The 20,521-nt window shown below is 46.3% G+C and overlaps 1 protein-coding gene across 1 annotated transcript in view; it reads left to right on the top strand.

Moving 5' to 3' along the window:
• GJC2 (gap junction protein gamma 2) overlaps positions 1-20,521 on the top strand; it is a 74,374-nt gene that overhangs the window by 1,358 nt on the left and 52,495 nt on the right. Inside the window, exon 2 of the mRNA XM_081163816.1 lies at positions 17,310-17,407. The gene's annotated coding sequence lies outside the window, so the exon portion shown is untranslated. The remainder of the gene's footprint in view (positions 1-17,309; positions 17,408-20,521) is intronic.

Raw genomic sequence — 20,521 nt, 5'->3', positions numbered from 1 at the left:
TATGCCATTGTTTCCCCCCCAAATAATTTTTATTAACAGGCCAATCAAATCACATTAATTCCAAATTACACAGCCAAATTTTTAAATTTTTGTTGGGGGTACCCATGCTTCGAGCTCAGAAAGGGATCCAAACATCTCTCTTGCTACTGCTTTAATGTACACAGTTCTGTCCAAATATTATTCACAGTTCTGTTCAATCGTCAATCTTCTCTTTGTAACTTTCCTCATCTTCTTGTTGTTATCATATATTCCTCTTTGTGATCTCTGGTAGTCTCCACAAGCGGGTGGAAAACAAACATTGTTATATCCTGTGTGGATTTTACACTCCTCCAAGAGCCATATCAAGACGCCATTTCCGCACCTCCGTACAAAACATTCCCAAAGTCTGTCCATTAATTTCCACAAGCCTGCCAATCTCTCCCCCATTTTCTCAGGGGGCCCTGCCAGGTCAAACTCACAGTCCGATATAATAACATACCATGGTCCTCTCCCCCCCCCTCGATCATCCTGTGGCCAGGCCTGCAGTAACAAATCTCTTTTTATTGCTGCGTCACAAAGAGCTTCCATTCCTTTCCCGATGTTCCCACACGCCATGTCTTTGATTAGTAAGTTATTTCCACACAGTTCTTAATCACCCTGCTTGTAATCAGTAATTGCAACGGTTCTTTCTTGGGGGGAGGGTTATTGGGTACTCACATAAGATAAAAAAAGAAAAGCCCCCCCTTTTCAGTTCCGCTCCGACATACCGATCCTTTGATGAATCTTCTTCTTGATTTATTGTTAAATCCAGCCCGTCGCTCCACTTCACAGAGATCACTTTAATTAGCAGTCTTATCTCCCGATCTTCGCTCGAAATATGTGCTTTTGCTTCTCTCCAATTGTTTATTTTGAGCTCCTGCAACTAGTACACGCAATTAGAGACAGCTTTAGGGAGAGCCGTCTCCCACGAGGACTGTGTGCCTAGTGCTGTCACCCCCTTCTTTCGAATCTGGGGGTGATTTATGGCAACCGCAGGCAAGGCAGTGTTCCCCATATCCTTGGGGTAACAAGGGAGGCTGCATACTCCCATATCAGCCTCTTAATTGCCTCGTGAGAGCCGGAGAGATGGTATTGTCAGCCATCTTCCAATGCGCCCCTAGCGGCCCCCCAAACTTATGGCATTGTTGAAACAACCACTTTTCTCCTTTCAGTTTCACCCTTTCTCACTGTATTCACATGTCTCCCTCTTCTATTCTTCAGCTGCCTCGTGTGAGAGAGATAAAGGATGCAGAGTCCTCAAATATTCCATAGTACTTTACTCAAATATTCTGTAGTGCTTTATTCAAATTTCTGCCGTTGTTTGAAACCACAATTTTCCATTCAGTTTCCTCCATTCCTGCTTTACTCAAACTTCTGCCATTGTTTGAAACCACTGTCTCCCCCTCAGTGTTTCTGTCATCCTGCCGCCATGCCATGGGCACTGCTGTTGTGCAACTTGCCTTCACGTTTTCTCCCCTATTCCAACCGGCCTCCTGCGAATCAAGGATTGTAATAAGGCAGGACAAATCCTTCAGTGGGAGCTGTGCTGTGGCTTCCTGCAAATCCAGGATTGTGATGTGAGACAACAGATCCTTCAGTGGAGTGCCGTGTGACGACATTCTTACGTTTTTCTTATATAGAGAGAAATGTTCTACCAAATTTAAAGGGACTTTGCCAAATAAATGGGTATTTAGGATTGAGGTGCAAGCAAGGGAACTATGTCAGCCTTCTCCAAAGTGTGCACTCCAGGTGTTTCTGCTGGGTGATGGGAGCTGAAGTCCAAAATATCTGGAGGACACCCAGTTGGGAGAGGCTAAACTAAGAAGCGCATCCAAGCTGTTTAAAGAATTCCTGTTCTCTAAGCTTAGGAATTTGCTTCCAGTACCTGATCTGAGTTTGCGGTTCATTCATACAAAAGTCAACACCTAGTTAGGGATGCAATTTGACACTATACCTGTTCATTCATTGTTCATTGGCTGTACATTGGATCCCAGTCCATAGCTGTTCAAAGTTCTTCAGTCTGCGGCTGCTTTGTTCTGGTTCAGAAAACTTCATAGGAGTTCATCCCTTGTGGAGAGAGGACCTGAATCACCCCTCATCCCTCCCTCTCGCTTCTCCTACTCTCTGAGGGAATGAGGCCAATCCTACACCAGCTTACCTGGGTGTAAGAAAGATAGTTTGAGGTTAAAAAATATTATGGAGAGATCAGTATCACAGGTCATTTGCGAGATCTTCCCTGTGCAGGGGGAAGCCAACTGTTCAGTTCTGAGCTTGCTTTTAACCAACTTCATGACTATCCCTGCTCCCGGTTATCTTCGTTAAAGGTAAATGGACCCCTGACCATTAGGTCCAGTAGTGGCCAACTCTGGGGTTGCAGCGCTCATCTCGCTTTATTGGCCGAGGGAGCCGGCGTACAGCTTCCGGGTCATGTGGCCAGCATGACTAAGCCGCTTCTGGTGAACCAGAGCAGCGCACAGAAAGGCTGTTTACCTTCCCGCTGGAGTGGTACCTATTTATCTACTTGCACTTTGATGTGCTTAATTTAGGAGGATAAAATAGTTTTGCTCTTGCTATTGTTTAACCACCGGAAATCAGAAGCCCTTGCCAATCTTCTGCAAACCATCCAGAGATCTAGCAGAAGATCTTGAACTTCCTTCTTCCCACCCCTGGGTTTAAGGACGTAAGAAGAGACCTTGTGGATCCGGCCAAATGCACCCTGTTCTCCCATTGGCCAACCAGATCCCTATGGGATGCCCAGGAGGAGAACAGCCTAAGAATCTGTTTGATCCATCCAAGTTGGGCTGGGACCACTGCTTCTTGTGGGAATGAATTACCTACAGTTGCACCTTGGAAGTCAAACAGAATCCGTTCCTGAAGTCGGTTCGACTTCCAAAACATTCGGAAACCAAAGCATGGCTTCTGATTGGCTGCAGGAAACTCCTGCAGCCAATCAGAAGCTGCGGAAGCTCCATTGTTATGTACTGAGTTGAATAGGATCCAAAAATGCAGCAGTCTGATTGGTCCTAGAACAATGCAGCAGTGTGATTGGTCCACAGGAGCCACCCAATCCAGCTCCAGGTGGAAGTGAATCCACAACCTGATTGGCCTACAGGAGAATCCTGGAATTAGCCAATCACGTGGGGCCCACTGCGTAAATAATGTATATAAAGCAGACATTCTGGGGGATATTCCTCCTCACCACTATGAGCTGAATAAAGAGCATGAAATCCACTCTCGACTACGAATATATTTCACCCATTGGACGTTCGGCTTCCAAAAATAGTTTGCAAACTGGAACAGTCACTTCCAGGATTGCAGCGATCAGGAGTCAAAACGTTTGAGAACCAAGCTGTTCAAAAACCAAGGTACGACTGTAGTTTAAAAACTATCTGCTTTCTTTCCTGTGCCTCAAATATTCCAGCATTAAGCGTCATCGAATGGCCGCAAGCTGTGGTATTATGAGAGCAGGAGCAAAGCCCCTTCCATTTCTGGGTGCCTTTTCTAAACATCGTACTTCTCTCGCCCTCTTGAAGCACTTGAAGGTTCTCTAAGTGTGCGCAGAATTGATTGCAGACGGTCTCCGCTGTGTCATTGCGCTGGGGATGGAGGGAGGCAGCTGCAGCTATGGCTGCCTCAGTTCACACGCAGGTGAGGGCCCCATCTGCTTAATTTTGCATCTGGCTTCACTTGGCATTTAGCTCTTTGCTTGGGTCTGGCATCTTTGTGAAAATCACAGATTTTGCCAGGTCAGGATTGGGGTGGTAGGACTTGGCAGCCCCCAGAGAAAGGGGGGCCTGCTGGATCCAGCCACTGGCCCCATCTAGTCTAGCTTCCTGTTCTCACAGGGGCCAGCCGGATGCCTGCAGGAAGCCCACAAGCAAGATTCGAACACAAGAGCGTCTGCTGCTCCTGCGGTTTCCAGAAACTGGTATTCAGAAGCAAGCATTGCTGCCTCCAGCTGTGGAGGTAGAACATATTGTGGCAAGAGTCACAGAATTGTAGAGTTGGAAGGGACCCTAAGGGTCATCTAGTCCAACCCCCCGCCAAGCACAACGGTTTGCCTCCGCTATTAAGGGGATCGGGGCCACACAATGTGCATACGCACACATAGCTCCTCCCAAGGTGAGCTAAGCCTGTCAGGGCAGCTGAATCTATGGTCTTTAATAATAATAATAATAATAATAATAATAATAATAATAATAATAATAATAATAATAATAATAATTTATTATTTATACCCCGCCCATCTGGCTGAGTTTCCCCAGCCACTCTGGGCGGCTCCCAATCAAGTGTTAAAAACAATACAGCATTAAATATTAAAAACTTCCCTAAACAGGGCTGCCTTCAGATCTCTTTTAACTTAGATAGCTGCTTATTTCCTTGACATCTGATGGGACGGCGTTCCACAGAGTGGGCGCCACTACCGAGAAGGCCCTCTGCCTGGTTCCCTGTAACCTCGCTTCTTGCAATGAGGGAACCGCCAGAAGGCCCTCAGCGCTGGACCTCAGTGTCTGGGCTGAACGATGGGGGTGGAGACGCTCCTTCAGGTATACAGGACTGAGGCCATTTAGGACTTTAAAGGTCAGCACCAACACTTTGAATTGTGCTCAGAAATGCACTGGGAGCCAGTGCAGATCTCTCGGGACTGGTGTTATGTGGTCCCGGCGGCCACTCCCAGTCACCAGTCTACCTGCTGCATTCTGGATTAGTTGTAGTTTCCGGGTCACCTTCAAAGGTAGCCCCACGTAGAGCGCATTGCAGTAGTCCAAGCGGGAGATAACCAGAGCATGCACCACTGTGGCGAGACAGTCTGTGGGTAGGTAGGGTCTCATCCTGCGTACCAGATGGAGCTGGTAGACAGCTGCCCTGGACATAGAATTGACCTCCACCTCCATGGACAGCTGTGAGTCCAAAATGTCTCCCAGGCTGCGCACCTGGTCCTTCAGGGGCACAATTACCCCATTTAGGATCAGGGAATCCTCCACACCCACCCGCCCCCTGTCCTCCAGAAACAGTACTTCTGTCTTGTCAGGATTCAACCTCAATCTGTTAGCCACCATCCATCCTCCAACCGCCTCCAGATACTCACACAGGACCTTCACCGCCTTCACTGGTTCTGATTTTAAAGAGAGGTAGAGCTGGGTGTCATCTGCATATTGATGGACACCCAGTCCAAACCTCCTGATGATCTCTCCCAGCGGCTTCATATAGATATTAAAAAGCATGGGGGAGAGGACGGAGCCCTGAGGCACCCCACAAGTGAGAGCCCAGGGGTCTGAACACTCACCCCCCAACACCACTTTCTGGACACGAAAGTCTTAAGCCCTTCACGCATTAAATAGACTTAGGTATGTTGGTTATGGACGCGGGCGGTGCTGTGGGAGCCTAGGACTTGCCGATCAGAAGGTTGGCGGTTCGAATCCCCGTGACGGGGTGAGCTCCCATTGCTCGGTCCCTGCTCCTGCCAACCTAGCAGTTCGAAAGCACATCAAAGTGCAAGTAGATAAATAGGTACCACTCCAGCGGGAAGGTAAACGGCATTTCTGTGTGCTATTCTGGTTTGCCAGAAGCAGCTTAGTCATGCTGGCCACATGACCCGGAAGCTGTACGCCGGCTCCCTCGGACAATAAAGCGAGATGAGCGCCGCAACCCCAGAGTCGGTCACGACTGGACCTAATGGTCAGGGGTCCCTTTACCTTTTTATGTTGGTTATACTGTATGAGGCTGGGTATCCCACAGCATTTAAGCTGTCTAAAAGTCCCTGTTGTCCCCCGACCCTCTGCCTGCAACAATTTTTCCTGGACAAACTGGGAGACTCGGCTCCTGGGCAGGCTGTTTGCTTGCTGTGAGCAGAATCAGAGTGCGCTTTGTGCCTCCCTCAATCAAGGGATCAATCAAAACCTGTCTCAATTTGTTTCCCTGCTGGACGGCTCTCTGGGTCGGCTGTCAGGTCACAGTGTGGGAATGATCCCTGGGGGTGAGGGAACAGGGCACCCTGCTGTGCTTGCTGCCACCCTGCCCACGTGCAGAGAGCAATTCCTTTGTCAGCTGTGATATGGGAGGATCTCGCTTTGTCTGTTTAGCGCAGGAAAGCTACGATTCTGGGCCGCTTCTGGGCAACCTTCTTACTGAACATTTATCCTGGCTCGTTCGCAGGGAGGTTAGATACTGCTGCACCAAGCAGGTATTCTTCCCAACTTTTTTTAAAAAAATGATATTTATTAAAGTTTCAGAAAAGGTTACTGTCAGGGAACTGACATCGGAGCTAGAGGCGGAGGGAAGGCTCTCAAATGATGCTGGAGAAGGGCCCAGCAGGGAGAGAGGCAGCTCCGCAGATGGGGAAGCAAATCAGCGCAACACCAGGGATATAGAGGGGCTGATGGGGGAATCGGCGAGAGGGCTCCAGGACTCTTCACCGGACACCAGCAGGGAGAGCCCAGGTCCTCCGCTACCCACGCCTTCCCTGCGCAGAAGACTTCCGCGCAGAGAGAGTAGGAGGAGACTGGGTGTCAAACAACTTTTATGTTGGAAGAGGTTCAAGAAACGCCCACTGGCGGATTCTGCTAGCGACTGAGGCAGCCACAAATTGAAGGGCTGTCCAGACTGAAAGGTTTAGCAAGGCAACAAAGCCTGGAGAGGCGGCAACTTACGCACGAGCAACCCATACACATTACAGTTACAAAAATAAGAAAAAAAGGGAAAAAAAGAAAAGAGAAAATACAGAAAAATAAAAACAATTAAAAACAAATCAATCTTTCCATGTCTTGTCTTTCATTTACTTGTTTCCCTGACCTCCTCACACCTCCTTTTTTTGTATTCCAGTTCAGTTAGTTAATTCAGCAAATCCTTTCCCTCTTTGTTTTTATCTTAATCCTTTATCTTAATATATTATAACTTTAGATTCTCACCTGTTAACAATCCATTTTTACATACTCCTTTGTAACATTGCTGCTAAAACCACTTAACTTCATTCCGACATCATTCTAACATTCATTAATTTTGCAGTATTTCTGTAAATAGTCTTTAAATTTCTTCCAATCTTCTTCCACCGACTCTTCTCCCTGGTCTCGGATTCTGCCAGTCATTTCCGCCAGTTCCATATAGTCCATCACCTTCATCTGCCATTCTTCCAAAGTGGGTAGATCTTGTGTCTTCCTATACTTTGCAATAAGTATTCTTGCTGCTGTTGTAGCATACATAAAGTAAGTTCTATCCTTCTTTAACACCAATTGGCCAACCATGCCCAGGAGAAAGGCCTCTGGTTTCTTCAGAAAGGTATATTTAAATACCTTTTTCATTTCATTATAGATCATCTCCCAGAAAGCCTTAATCCTTGGGCACATCCACCAAAGGTGAAAGAATGTACCTTCAGTTTCTTTACATTTCCAACATTTATTATCGGGCAAATGTTAGATTTTTGCAAGCTTGACTGGAGTCATGTACCACCTGTATATCATTTTCATAATATTCTCTCTTAAGGCATTACATGCCGTGAACTTCATACCTGTGGTCCATAACCGTTCCCAGTCAGCCATCATAATGTTATGTCCAACATCTTGTGCCCATTTAATCATAGCAGATTTCACCGTTTCATCCTGAGTATTCCATTTCAACAGCAAGTTATACATCTATTCTTCCCAACTTTCTAGCACATTTTCCTGTCACTTTCATCATTGCAAAAAGGAAAAAAAGGCAGAATTTTTAGGGGAGCAGGTTTGTTGTGCAAGAGATGCGGATCAACTTTACTTGTGGAAACGGAATTTGCTTTTATGTGATTGAATCCCAAACAGTCTTGGGGTGTTCCTGAGGTCCACTTTGCCCCCAAATTCTCCTTTCATCGTTCTCTTTCACTTCTCCTTGCAGGGCAACCTCTGGTAGCCAACTGCATCTCAAAGAAGTCTTGAGATTGAAAATTACCAGTGTGTCCAGCCTCTAAACCCCATCAGCTTCTCTTAAAATTTCCTGAATGAATTGTCTGAGGAGGAGACACCAAATAAGCTCAAGTTTCTCATTTGTTTTAAAATTGGCTTTATGGGAAATTTGGGGGACAACCTGGGGTTATGCAGAAGCCCCTCCCCCCCTTTTAAAAAGCTAGTCCTACTACAGTTACTTCCTGACGTAGAGGTTTATTGTGGAATCAGTGCTTATATGCATAAGTTCTTTGCACTGCCCACATGATGTCATCAAACTGGGAGCTGATTATTTTTTTAAAAAAACACAACACCACTTTAATTCAGAGTTCCCCTTTTCATGGAAAATCTGTTAAAAATAACCCATTCTATATCCACAGTCCCCACTGGTGTGGACATTCGTGTGCATTATTTTTGGTAGTAGATTTGTAACATGTGTGAACATAACAACACAAGAAGGGCCTGCTGGATAACAATAACAACAACAATAATAATTATAATAATAATTTATTATTTATACCCCGCCCATCTGGCTGGATTTCTCCAGCCACTCTGGGCGGCTTCCAACAGAATATTAAACTACAATAACCTATTAAACATTAAAAGCTTCCCTAAACAGGGCTGCCTTCAGATGTCTTCTAAAAGTCTGATAGTTGTTGTTCTCTTTGACATCTGATGGGAGGGTGTTCCACAGGGTGGGTGCCACCACCGAAAAGGCCCTCTGCCTGGTTCCCTGTAACTTGGCTTCTTGCAGGGAGGGCACCGCCAGAAGGCCCTCGGTGCTGGACCTCAGTGTCCGGGCAGAACGATGGAGGTGGAGACGCTCCATGGTCCATCTAGTCCAGGATCCTGTTCTCACAGTGGCCAGATGCCTGTGGGAAACCAGGAAGGAGGATTCCATCACAGCTCAGTTGGTTAGAGTGTGGTGCTGGCAACGCCAAGGTTGCAGGTTCGATCCCCGGTAAGAGACAGCTGTATATTCCTGAATTGCAGGGGATTGGACTAGATTGTCCTCTGGGTCCCTTCCAACTCTACGATTCTATGAGATATGAGAAAAGAGCGCTCCCCGTCCTGTGGTTTCTAGCAACTGGAATTTGTAAGCATTTATGTCGCCGACTGTGGAGGCATCAAAGCTAGTAGCTTTCGATAGCCCTCTTCTCCATTAATTTGTCTAATCCTCTTTTAAAGCCACCCAAGTTGGTGGCTATTGCTGCCTCTTGTGGAAGTGAGTTCCATAGTCCACACTACGCTCTGTGTGAAGAAGTACCTGCCCTTTGTGGCAATGTTTTGGTGGATGAACCCCTACTGCCACGGCCACGCTCCTTCCGTTTGCCCCTCAGCTGAGCCACAACCTCATCCTTTTGCTTCTGGTGGCCCGAACGATTTCACCCTTCCTATTTCCACCCCTTGCCACATGCTGAAGGCACACCAGAATTTCAACAACCCAACAGGAGGTCAACATCTCCACACATGAGGGCAGGGGTTGGGTGGGGGGCAGCTGGCCTGATCTAAGCCTGCTTGGGATTTGGAACTGCTTGGTGGATGCCGTGCCGTGAACAGTATTCCAAAATTTGGGACGCGATTGCGCAGAATTATGGTATTCCCACCTTCTAGTTTAACGCTGCCAAGTGGGCTTTTTTGTGAGTTTAGTTTAGATTTTGGAACTTTCCGTCTCTGTCTCTTTCTTCACCACCGGCGGAAAAAGCGAGAACATCAACTGAAGTCTGTTTGCGCCCTGACAATAGACGTTTTGTTATAACAGTATACAAACACTTGGAATCCAGGAACGGAAAAAAAATAAACCCAGAGCATCAAACTGGAGGTTCTGTGACTCCTGTTTGTCTGGTACGTGTCTACACTTCCATAAATATTGTGGCAGAACACGAACTGTTTGAGATCCAGATTTTATGTAGTCATAACCAGCACTGCCGAGAAATTTTACGGGGCAGTCCATCTCTTCATTTCCCCCCTTCATCACACACATCCATTCCATGGAGATTTTATTTTTGCTTCCTAGGGAACCAAGTCATTTCAAAAGAACGTAAGAACAGTGTGGCTGATGGTATCAGACCAAAAGCCCACCTAGTCCAGAATCTTTTTCTCACAGGGGCCAACCAGATGCGTCTGCGAAGCCTGCAAGCAGGCCCTGGACACCACAGCGCTCTCCCAGTTTGTGATTCCCAGCAACTGGTGTTCAGAGGCATGCCACCTTTGACACTGGAGGTATAATAGCCATAGTGGCTAACAGCTATTGATTGATAGCCTTGCCTATCACCTTGCCAACAAAGGCCCGTATAGTTAAAGCTATGGTTTTCCCAGTAGTGATGTATGGAAGTGAGAGCTAGACCATAAAGAAGGCTGATCGCCAAAGAATGGATGCTTTTGAATTATGGTGCTGGAGGAGACTCTTGAGAGTCCCATGGACTGCAAGAAGATCAAACCTATCTATTCTGAAGGAAATCAGCCCTGAGTGCTCACTGGAAGGACAGATCCTGAAGCTGAGACTCCAATACTTTGGCCACCTCATGAGAAGAGAAGACTCCCTGGAAAAGACCCTGGTGTTGGGAAAGATGGAGGGCACAAGGAGAAGGGGATGACAGAGGATGAGATGGTTGGACAGTGTTCTTGAAGGTACCAGCATGAGTTTGACCAAATGCGGGAGGCAGTGGAAGACAGGAGTGCCTGGTGTGCTCTGGTCCAGGGGGTCATGAAGAGTCGGACACGACTAAACAACAACAACACCTGACCTTTAGGTCCAGTCGTGGATGACTCTGGGGTTGTGGTGCTCATCTTGTTTTATAAGCCGAGGGAGCCAGCATTTGTCCGCAGGCAGCTTCCAGGTCATGTGGTCAGCATGACTGAGCCGCTTCTGGCGAACCAGAGCAGCGCATGGAAACGCCGCTTACCTTCCTGCCGGAGCTGTATCTATTTATCTACTTACATTTTGACGTGCTTTCGAACTGCTAGGTCGTCAGAAGCTGGGACCGAGCAATGGGAGCTGACCCCGTTACGGGGATTCGAACCGCTGACCTTCTGATTGGCAAGTCCTAGGCTCTGTGGTTTAACCCCAGCTCCCAGTTGCCCACCATAGTTTTGTCTAATCCATTTTCCAAGCCTTCCAAGCTGGTGCTGGATCTTCCAACATTCAGCTTTCTTGGATTCTGGTATTACTGGGTTCTGGTATTACGAGGTTTCCCCATCCCTGCTATTCATAGCCTGCTCCCATGTGCTTGCAGCAGCACATGTTCAGAATTTGGTGTCTCCTCCAGAATTCAGCATCTGGAGAACGTCTACTTTATAGAAAACAAAAATGTTTTCAGCTCCCTGAAGTGAGTTTGGAAATGCATGGACAGCGCTTGGCTCAGAAGCTTGAGCTGAGCTGAGGAAGGTCATGGGCAGCTGCCTGCGGCCAGCGAAGAGCCAGAGGTTGTGGGGCAAGCTAGGGGTCAGGACCAAAGACCAGTTGGAACCGCAGGACAAATCAGGAGGCGGGGTGAAGGAGCAGGCCAGAAACCACCACCAAAGAGTGACCAGAGAGCCAGAGCTCAGGAAGACCATGTTGCTCAAGCCGGACCCCGGTGGAACAGGAAGTCCTTTTATACTGGGTGGACAGAGCCAGGTCCTTCATGGAGAATGTGCCCACCTGCAGTTCAGTGGCTCACCATGTGGGGGTGTTGTGCTGAGACCCAGAAGCTTCTGCAATGAAGGGCTTCCATTTGCCAGGTTCTTGTCGTTGCTTAGCCAGCTTTTCTCCAACTTGTTCAGATTCTTGGTGTTTAGGGGCTGCTTGCTGGTCCAGACACAGTGGGAAAGCTGTGGGAGTGAAGACTAGCCTTGCAAAGCAGTCCATACAAGGTTTCAACTAGGGCAGGGCCTTTTCAGCACTGGCCCCGACGTGGTGAAACGCTCTGTCCCAAGAGACTAGGGCCCTGCGGGACTTGACATCTTTCCAAAGGGCCTGCAAGACAGAGCTGTTCCACCTGGCCTTTGGTTTGGACTCGGTCTGAGCCTGTTGACGACTCTTAACGACTGCAATAGGTCTTACAGGAAAAGGCAAGGGGTGAGAAGGTGAAAAATGGCTTAGTCATGTATAATGAGATAAGAAGTCGTCAACAGACTCATCTCAGCTATCTGCCAATCACCCATTCCCACCACCCTTCTGAGTAATACCCCTCCCCACCTTCTCACTATATAGAAGGATCTGGCAACTTCTGTTTCAGTGTATCTGAAGAAGTGTGCATGCACACGAAAGCTCATACCAAGAACTAACTTAGTTGGTCTTTAAGGTGCTACTGGAAGGAACTTTTTTATTTTGACTATGGCAGACCAACACGGCTACCTATCTGTAACTGTGACATTGTTGGTTATTGTTTTTAATGCTATTGTGATTGTTGTGAGCTGCTTTGAGCTGGGCACCTGTCACTGGAAAAACAGAATACAAATGTTAAATCAAATTTAGAGCACCTTTGTGGGTTAAAGACGAGCTTGCAATTGGATAGGTAAAGCAGTTTTTTACATAGATGAATGGCTTGCTCAATTACTTTACAAATCACGGCACTCCTGAATGGATTGCAAATGAAGGGATTGTTTGCGGGCTATCCACAGTGCAATCTGAGGTTGCCTCCCTTTTAGCTAGGAAAGCAAGCCTAGAGACTTTATGGATCGAAATCCAACTGCTAATTAGATTTACTATTATTGTTATTTCTTGCTAGAGCAAGCTGCTGTGCCAAGGCCGGACAGAGATAGCAACTTTCTGAATTTCAAGCGAACACAGGAAACTACCTTGTATTGAGTAATATCATTGGTCCATCTGGCTCACCATTGTTTACACTGAGCGGCGGCAGCACATGTTTCATAGAATTATAGAGCTGGGATCCCAAGGGTCATCTAGTCCAACCCACTTCAATGCGGGAATCTCAGGTAAAGCATCCATGACAGATGGCCAGCCAACCTCTGCTCAAAAATGTTCAATGAAGGGAGTCTGTTCCACTGCTGAATAATAATAATAATAATTTATTGTTTATACCCTGCCAATTTGGCTGGGTTTCCACAGCCACTCTAGGTGGCTTCCAACAAAAGATTAAAAATACATTAAAAGATATTTATTGAGAATTTTTTTTTAAAATATAAGAAAAAATGAGAAATAAACATACAAAATAATAAACAGTTAAAAACACACATTAATTTTCAATAACATAACTTCCATACTCTTATTTCCTCCAACCTCCTCATACTTCCCTTCTTTGTATTCCAGTTCAGTTTGTTAGCTCAGCAAATCCTTACCATAAAATTTTTACCCATTTATAAAACTTTTTTTTTATATCTCCTAAAGCATTACAGCTGGAAACCGCTTAATTTCTATCCAACATCTCTCTAACATTCATTAATTTTACAATATTTCTTTAAGTAGTCTTTAAATTTCTTCCAGTCTTCTTTCACCGACTCTTCTCCCTGGTCCCGAATTCTGCCGGAATTAAATAATCAATAAATAATCAATAATCAATAAATATGAAAAAAGATTAAAAATACATTAAAACATCAGTCTTTAAAAACTTCCCTAAACAGGGCTGCCTTCAGATGTCTTCTGAACATCAGATAGTTATTAATTTCTTTGACATCTAATGGGAGGGCATTCCACAAGGCAGGCGCCACTACTGAGAAGGCCCTCTGCTTGGTTCCCTGTATCAGCTCTTCCTGTCAGAAAGTTCTTCCTGATGTTGGAATCTCCTTTTTTGTAACTTGAACCCATTGGTTCGAGTCCTGCCCTCCAGAGCAGGAGAAAACAAGCTGGCTCCATCTTCCTTGTGACAGCCGTCGAGATATTTGGAGATATCTCCTCTCTGTCTCTTCTTTTCCAGGCTGAACATACCCAACTCTTCCTCATAAGGCTTGGTTTCCCAGACCCCTGATCATCCTGGTCACCTTCCTCTGCAGACATTCCAGCTTGCCAATCTCCTTCTTAAATTGTGGCGCCCAGAACTGGACACAGGGCTCCATGTGTGGTCTAACCAAGGCAGTATAGAGTGGGACTATTCCTTCCCTCGATCTGGACACTAGACTTCTGTTGATGCAGCCTAGAATAGCATTAGCCTTTTTTTGCTGCTGCATCACGCTATTGACTCATGTTGAGGTTATGATCCACCAAGACCCCTAGATACATGTACTCCTGGCAATCCAGGTATCCCCCATCCTATATTTTGCCGATCCTACAGCTCTGCTTTCAGATCCTTCAGCATGCATAAGTGCCGAAAAAGAGCCCTGGTGGATCAGGTCCAAATGGTGCCCAACTAGTCCAGCAATCGGTTCTCATGGTGGCCAACCTACTATGGGAAACCCTCAAGGAAGACCGGAGCGTTTCCCCTAGTAGTGGGATTCCCAAGCAACTGGAATTCAGAGGCATTCCAATAGCGCAAGCAGAGCCCAGCCCTTGTGGCCATTGCTAGCCTCATGCTCCACACATGCTCTTGAAGACCATCTTTAGGACCTTTAAAAAAAGCACCCTGCCTCTGTTTGCGGTCTTGTAACAAATTGCTTCAACTTAAACCCGTCCCCGAACTCCCAATTTATGTGACAGCGGAAGTCTATAAAGAGGCAGGCCTTTGCTCAATGGAGCTGATGCTGATGGGGTTACGGCTGAAGTAGGTCACAGAAGAACTGAAACATGACTCTGGGGCATCACGTAGCCAATAGAGTATGTGGCGAGGTTGATGAGGTTAAAGGGGAACCGTAGGACAAAGCACATGAAGTGTGTGTGTGTGTGTGTTTATATACAGAATAACGGTTTCGCAGAGGAAACCGACTGCAGCTGAGCGGTGTTGCAATGAAGGTAGTTTGGTGTTTTTGCAAAAACCCTGACCCTACCTCTTCTCCAGAGGCCGGGGACAGACTCCATGTGTCCTGGGAGTAGTCCAAGAACAACAGCTGGTATGGATGTACCCTTAGAGAGCTTGTCTCCTTTGTTTTCGCAAATCTAGTGCAGATTTCGGGTGAGACAGGGTTATTTCTGGTTCTCTACTAAACCCCATAGCTTAGCGGCTTGGATGGGGGTGACGTTGGATTCGGTTCTCATCTCAGGCAAACGTCCCTAATTTGCACTTTCAGAGACGCCATGTGGACCCAAACACAAGCCTCCTTTGAGATCTGCACTTCTTTGACTTTAGAAAGCCTCGTAATGTGCGCAGACACAACTGCGCTAGGTTGAGGTGCACGTGCAAATGCACAGAGAAGAGGAAACAGTATACAGCGGACGCTCGGGTTGCGAATGTGATCCGTGCGGGATGCATGTTCACAACCTGCAGCGTTCGCAACCCGCATTTGCGCATGCTCAAAGCACAATTTAGTGCTTCTGCGCATGCGCAACTGCTGAAACCTGGAAGTAACCCGTTCTGATATTTCTGGGTTTCGGCAGTCCGTAACCTGAAAAAATGCAAGCTGAAGCAGCTGTAACCTAAGGTATGGCTGTATAAGTATGCATTATATCCGGGGGAAATTGCTTCGCAGAAAATGTGCCACAGGTGGAAGAGAGGCTCTGAAGTGGTTCTCTGAAGGGGGGTGGGGCAGCAGGGATGCAAAACCTGTAGCTATCCAGATAACAACAACAACAACAACAACAACAACAACAACAACAACAACAACAACAACAACAACTGTTTTGTACTGAGTTGAATAGGATCCAAACTGCAGCAGTCTGATTGGTCCTAGAACAATGCAGCAGTATGATTGGTCCACAGGAGCCACCCAATCCAGCTCCAGATGGAAGTGAATCCACAACCTGATTGGCCTATACTTACCTGGCAGGGGAGACACCTTGATCATAACCTGATTGGCCTACAGGACAATGCTGGAATTAGCCAATCACATACAGCCCATTGTGTAAATAATGTATATAAAGCAGATACTTTGAGGGGACGATCATTCCCTCCTCACCACTATGAGCTGAATAAAAACAACAACAATAACAATAATATATTATTTATACCCCACCCATCTGGCGAGGCCTTCCTAGCCACTCTGGGCGGCTCCCAACAAAATTAAAAGCAGAATAAAACATCAGGCATTAAACACTTCCCTAAACAGGACTGCCTTCAGATATCTTCTAAACGTTGGAGAGTTGTTTATTTCCTTGACATCTGATGGGAGGGCGTTCCACAGGGCGGGCGCCACCACCGAGAAGGCCCCCTGCCTGGTTCCCTGTAACCTCACTTCTCACAGGGAGGGAACTGGCAGAAGGGCCTTGGAGCTGGACCTCAGTGTCTGGGCTGGATGATGGGGGTGGAGACGCTCCTTCAGGTATACTGGGCTGAGGCCGTTTAGGGCTTTAAAGTTCAGCACCAACTCTTTTAATTGTGTTCGGAAACGTACTGGGAGCCAATGTAGGTCTTTCAGGATTAGTGTTATATGGTCTTGGCGGCCACTCCAAGTCACCAGTCTAGCTGCTGCATTCTGGATTACCGTGTTTTTCTGACTATAAGATTCCCCCATGTATAAGACACCCCTTATTTTTGCGGCAACAACCAATCGCCAGTCTACCCTTGGCACTATCCATGTATAAGACACCCCCTAATTTTTGACATTATCTTTTAGGAAAGAAACCTAGTCTTATACAGGGAAAAATACGGTAGTTGTAGTTTCTGAGTCACCTTCAAAGGTAGCCTCACGTAGAGCGCATTGCAGTAGTCCAAGCAGGAGATAACTAGAGCATGCACCACTCTAGCGAGAAAGTCTACCAGCAGGTAGGGTCTCTAACTCCCATCACCCCCAACCAGCAGATCCAGTGCGTCAGGAATGATGGGTGTTGCAGTCCAACCAAATCTGGAGAGTGCTGGATTCTATACCTTATGCCAGTGTTTCTCAGCCTGTGGGTTCCCAGATGTTGTTGGACTACAACTCCCATCATGCCCAGCCAGCATGACCAGTGGTCAGGGATGATGGGAGTTGTAGTCCAACCACATCTGGGGACCCACAGGTTGAGAACCGCTGCGGCTTACGTTCTCGCCTGCCTTTACGGCACTGTGCTGCTTTCTTCTCCCCTTATGCGCTACACATGGCTAGGGCTTCGTCATCTCATACTCTGGACTAGACTTGCGTCATACTTTTCTGAAAAGTTGGCTGTTCCCCTTCCCGAAAGCTTTGTTGAAGCACCGCCATGCCCCCACGAAGGCGACCCGTTTCCAAAGCGAGGCGCGAATCAGCGTAACGGCGGGATCCCAGAACTGCTGAGTGCGGTTCCATGCGCACGAGCCTTGGCTGCCCTGCAACAATGGGGCCCTTTTAAAGAGGGCTGTGGAACGATGCCTCGTTGTGCTTGGTGGCGCGAGCCTGCCGATACCCTTCCCAGATAATGAGGGATTGTTTTTCCTTTTCTCTTCTCTTTTGTGTCAGAGGTGAAGGCGGTGAAGCTGTGCTGCACGAACCCTCTGTGGGGGAAAAAGAAGGAAGATTCGCAGCTAAGAACCACCCATTTTTCCTGTCTGTGAAAGGTATGGAATGTTTCTTAATAATGGAAGATTCCTTGTGTCTGCTGGGTTGCAAAGAAGCCTTATTTTGCAGCTAGGAGATCCACTGTGCTGTTGTTTCGTGTCACATTACTTTTTCATATATATATATATATATATATATATATATATATATATATATATATATATATATGTATTTTTAAAACCCTTATCATTTTCCAGTTAACAATAATGACATATGAACTCCCAAACCACCTTGGGAGAAATTAGGATTTGTGTAACAAATATGCCACCCACTTCATTAACACGTCGAAGTCCCGTTTATTCTGGGCAACTTGGCATCATCCTGCGCATACTTTCCCCCTCCTGATCTTTCAGCCAGGCCTTCTCATGTGCACCTTACAAAGGCAGAAGAGCTGGCAACTTTTGACGCTGTGTTTATTCAAAGCGGCGCTTAGCTCCGAATCTTTGCCTGCATCCTTCGTGGATGTTTTGATGTGCTGTCAAGCTGTTCTGAGCCTGGACTTTCTCTTGTGATGTCTTTAATGGGCGCTGCACCAACAACTGCTGGTCCTCGCCGGCGTTGCTTCTTATCAGGAAAGGAAAATCAGGAGCCGGTCAGATTCTGTGCCTTTTCAGTTTGCAGACTCTGTGCCTTTTCAGCTGCAATTGGAGGTTCTTTCTTTTTAGCTCCTGTTGATTTTAATCATCCTTCAAATGTCTTTAAATACTCGTTTTTAACCGATTTATCAATAATCTTAATGTTTTGGTTTATATTTTTGCAACCCACTTAGAGCTTTCCTTGCAATCAAGTGGTATTGAAATTTTGTTAACGGTATAGAACAAATACACCTGTTCTCAGATCTTCCATCTTTATGTTGCTGTGTCAACAGCCGCTTTGCTTCTTATCCAAAAAGGAAAGTTAGGAACCAGTCAAGAGTCAGTGTGGTGTAGTGATGAGAGCAGGCATAGGCAAACTTGGCCCTCCAGGTGTTTTGGGACTACAACTCCCATGATCCCTAGCTAACAGGACCAGTGGTCAGGGATGATGGGAATTGTAGTCCCAAAACATCTGGAGGGCCAAGTTTGGTCATGCCTGGATTAGAGTATAGGACTAGGGACTCAGCTATACAGCTGCAAATAAAACGTTTTAAGTGTGTTGTAAAGTGCAATAAACAAATATGACACTAGATGGCGACAGTGAGCTACGGTCGTTTCAATGTATTTTTTTTTTAAAAAAAGCATTTCCACAGCATTTTTTATATGTGTGTAGATTCTGCCTAGGATCTAGGGGACAGACCAGCGTTCAAATCCCCACTCAATCATGAAGCTGGTTTGGTGATCCTGGGCCTATATCACAAGGTTAGTGTGAAGATAATTTGAAGAGGGGCAGCTCTGTGGAGGTTTCCTTAGGCACCCTGGAGGAAGATGGAATGTAAATTAAACAAACAAACAAACAAACAAACAAACAAACAAACACGTCCCTTTAATTTACGCTCAGGCTGAATTTGGAGGTTTAGTTCAGTGAGGTAACAGTTGGGATTTGGTTAATATCTGTGGTTTTTCCTCCCTAGTGCAAAAACTGCATTTTTACTGTGGCAGAAAAGGCTTCCAGAACAGGCGTGTGGTTTGAGAAATGTTGTTGTATCTGCCAATAAACACATAAATAAAAATCAGTGGCTGGGTTTGCCAGATGTTGTAAGGTCTGCAGATGTGGATAATCTTTACTGGGTGACGGGCGACAGTAGGTTGCACCCCTGTTGCAGGAACATAATTTCTACTCTTGCAGATAAGTGTCTCAAACGTATGATGCCAGTGTGTGGGAACATAGAGGTACCTACGGAAATAAAAGAACCAGTTTTGCACCCCCCCCAAATGAACTGGGAATCAAAGCCTGAATAAGGATATTAGGAATTGCATTTTTCTTTTCTTTTTACCTCTGGCCTTCCTAAGCAGAAGCAATGGAATCTTTGCATCATTTATTTACACAACCTCGTTTTCCTTCTAATTCCCTGGCTTTTCCTCCCCAAAACTGTGAAGAACTTAGCAATTGCAACATCGGCTGAGTCTCAACAGGGCACATAACGTGGGAGAAATCAGAAGAATCACTCTGCTTCTCAGAAACTGCAGTTGGGATGATAAACTGTTTCGCTGCACTGTGATTGCTGGTGGTAATGATTCCAGAGAAGAGAGGGTTGGATATCATCTCTCTAAGGTCCTCCCTCTTCAAAAGTGCATGTCAGGGGTCCCTTTTATGGCATCTGTGGGTGCAATGACTCATATAAAGTCTTCCCTTGTTGTTGTTGTTTAGTCGTTTAGTCGTGTCCGACTCTTCGTGACCCCATGGACCAGAGCACGCCAGGCACTCCTGTCTTCCACTGCCTCCCACAGTTTGGTCAAACTCATGCTGGTAGCTTCGAGAACACTGTCCAACCATCTTGTCCTCTGTCGTCCCCTTCTCCTTGTGCCCTCCATCTTTCCCAACATCAGGGTCTTTTCCAGGGAGTCTTCTCTTCTCACGAGGTGGCGAAAGTCTTAGAGCCTCAGCTTCACGATCTGTCCTTCTAGTGAGCACTCAGGGGTGATTTCCTTCAGAATGGATAGGTTTGATTTTCTTGCAGTCCATGGGACTCTCAAGAGTCTCCTCCAGCACCAGAATTCAAAAGCGTCAATTCTTTATGGTCCAGCTCTCACTTCCATACAACACTACTGGGAAAACCATAGCTTGAACTATACGGACCTTTGTCAGCAAGGTGATGTCTCTGCTTTTTAAGATGCTGTCTAGGGTAGCTTTCTCCAAATATACATGGTCATAGGTAGTTTTGCCTGATATACAAATTTTTGCATAGCGATTCCCCACGATTTCCATATGTTATTTTCACGAGTGTATGCATTTTATGTACACTTTCAGCAAGCATAATGCATTTTTGTAAACATTGGTTGCTTGGAGAACTGCGTCGCAAAATTCGGAGAGGTGTGAATTTTGAAGGACGGCTGTTGCACTTTTCACATTCTTCCAGAAAACATGATCAAGGTAGGCTTACCTTTAAACATAAACTGAATAATATGACTCACCCATCCCTCTATGGAGCGGGTTACACCTCACAGTGACTACAGTGGCACTGCCATTTTGTTGCC

Source organism: Podarcis bocagei (genome assembly GCF_964188305.1).
Source record: "Podarcis bocagei genome assembly, chromosome: 12".
Classification (NCBI taxonomy): domain Eukaryota; kingdom Metazoa; phylum Chordata; class Lepidosauria; order Squamata; family Lacertidae; genus Podarcis; species Podarcis bocagei.
This window is presented reverse-complemented; position numbering and strand designations above follow the sequence as displayed.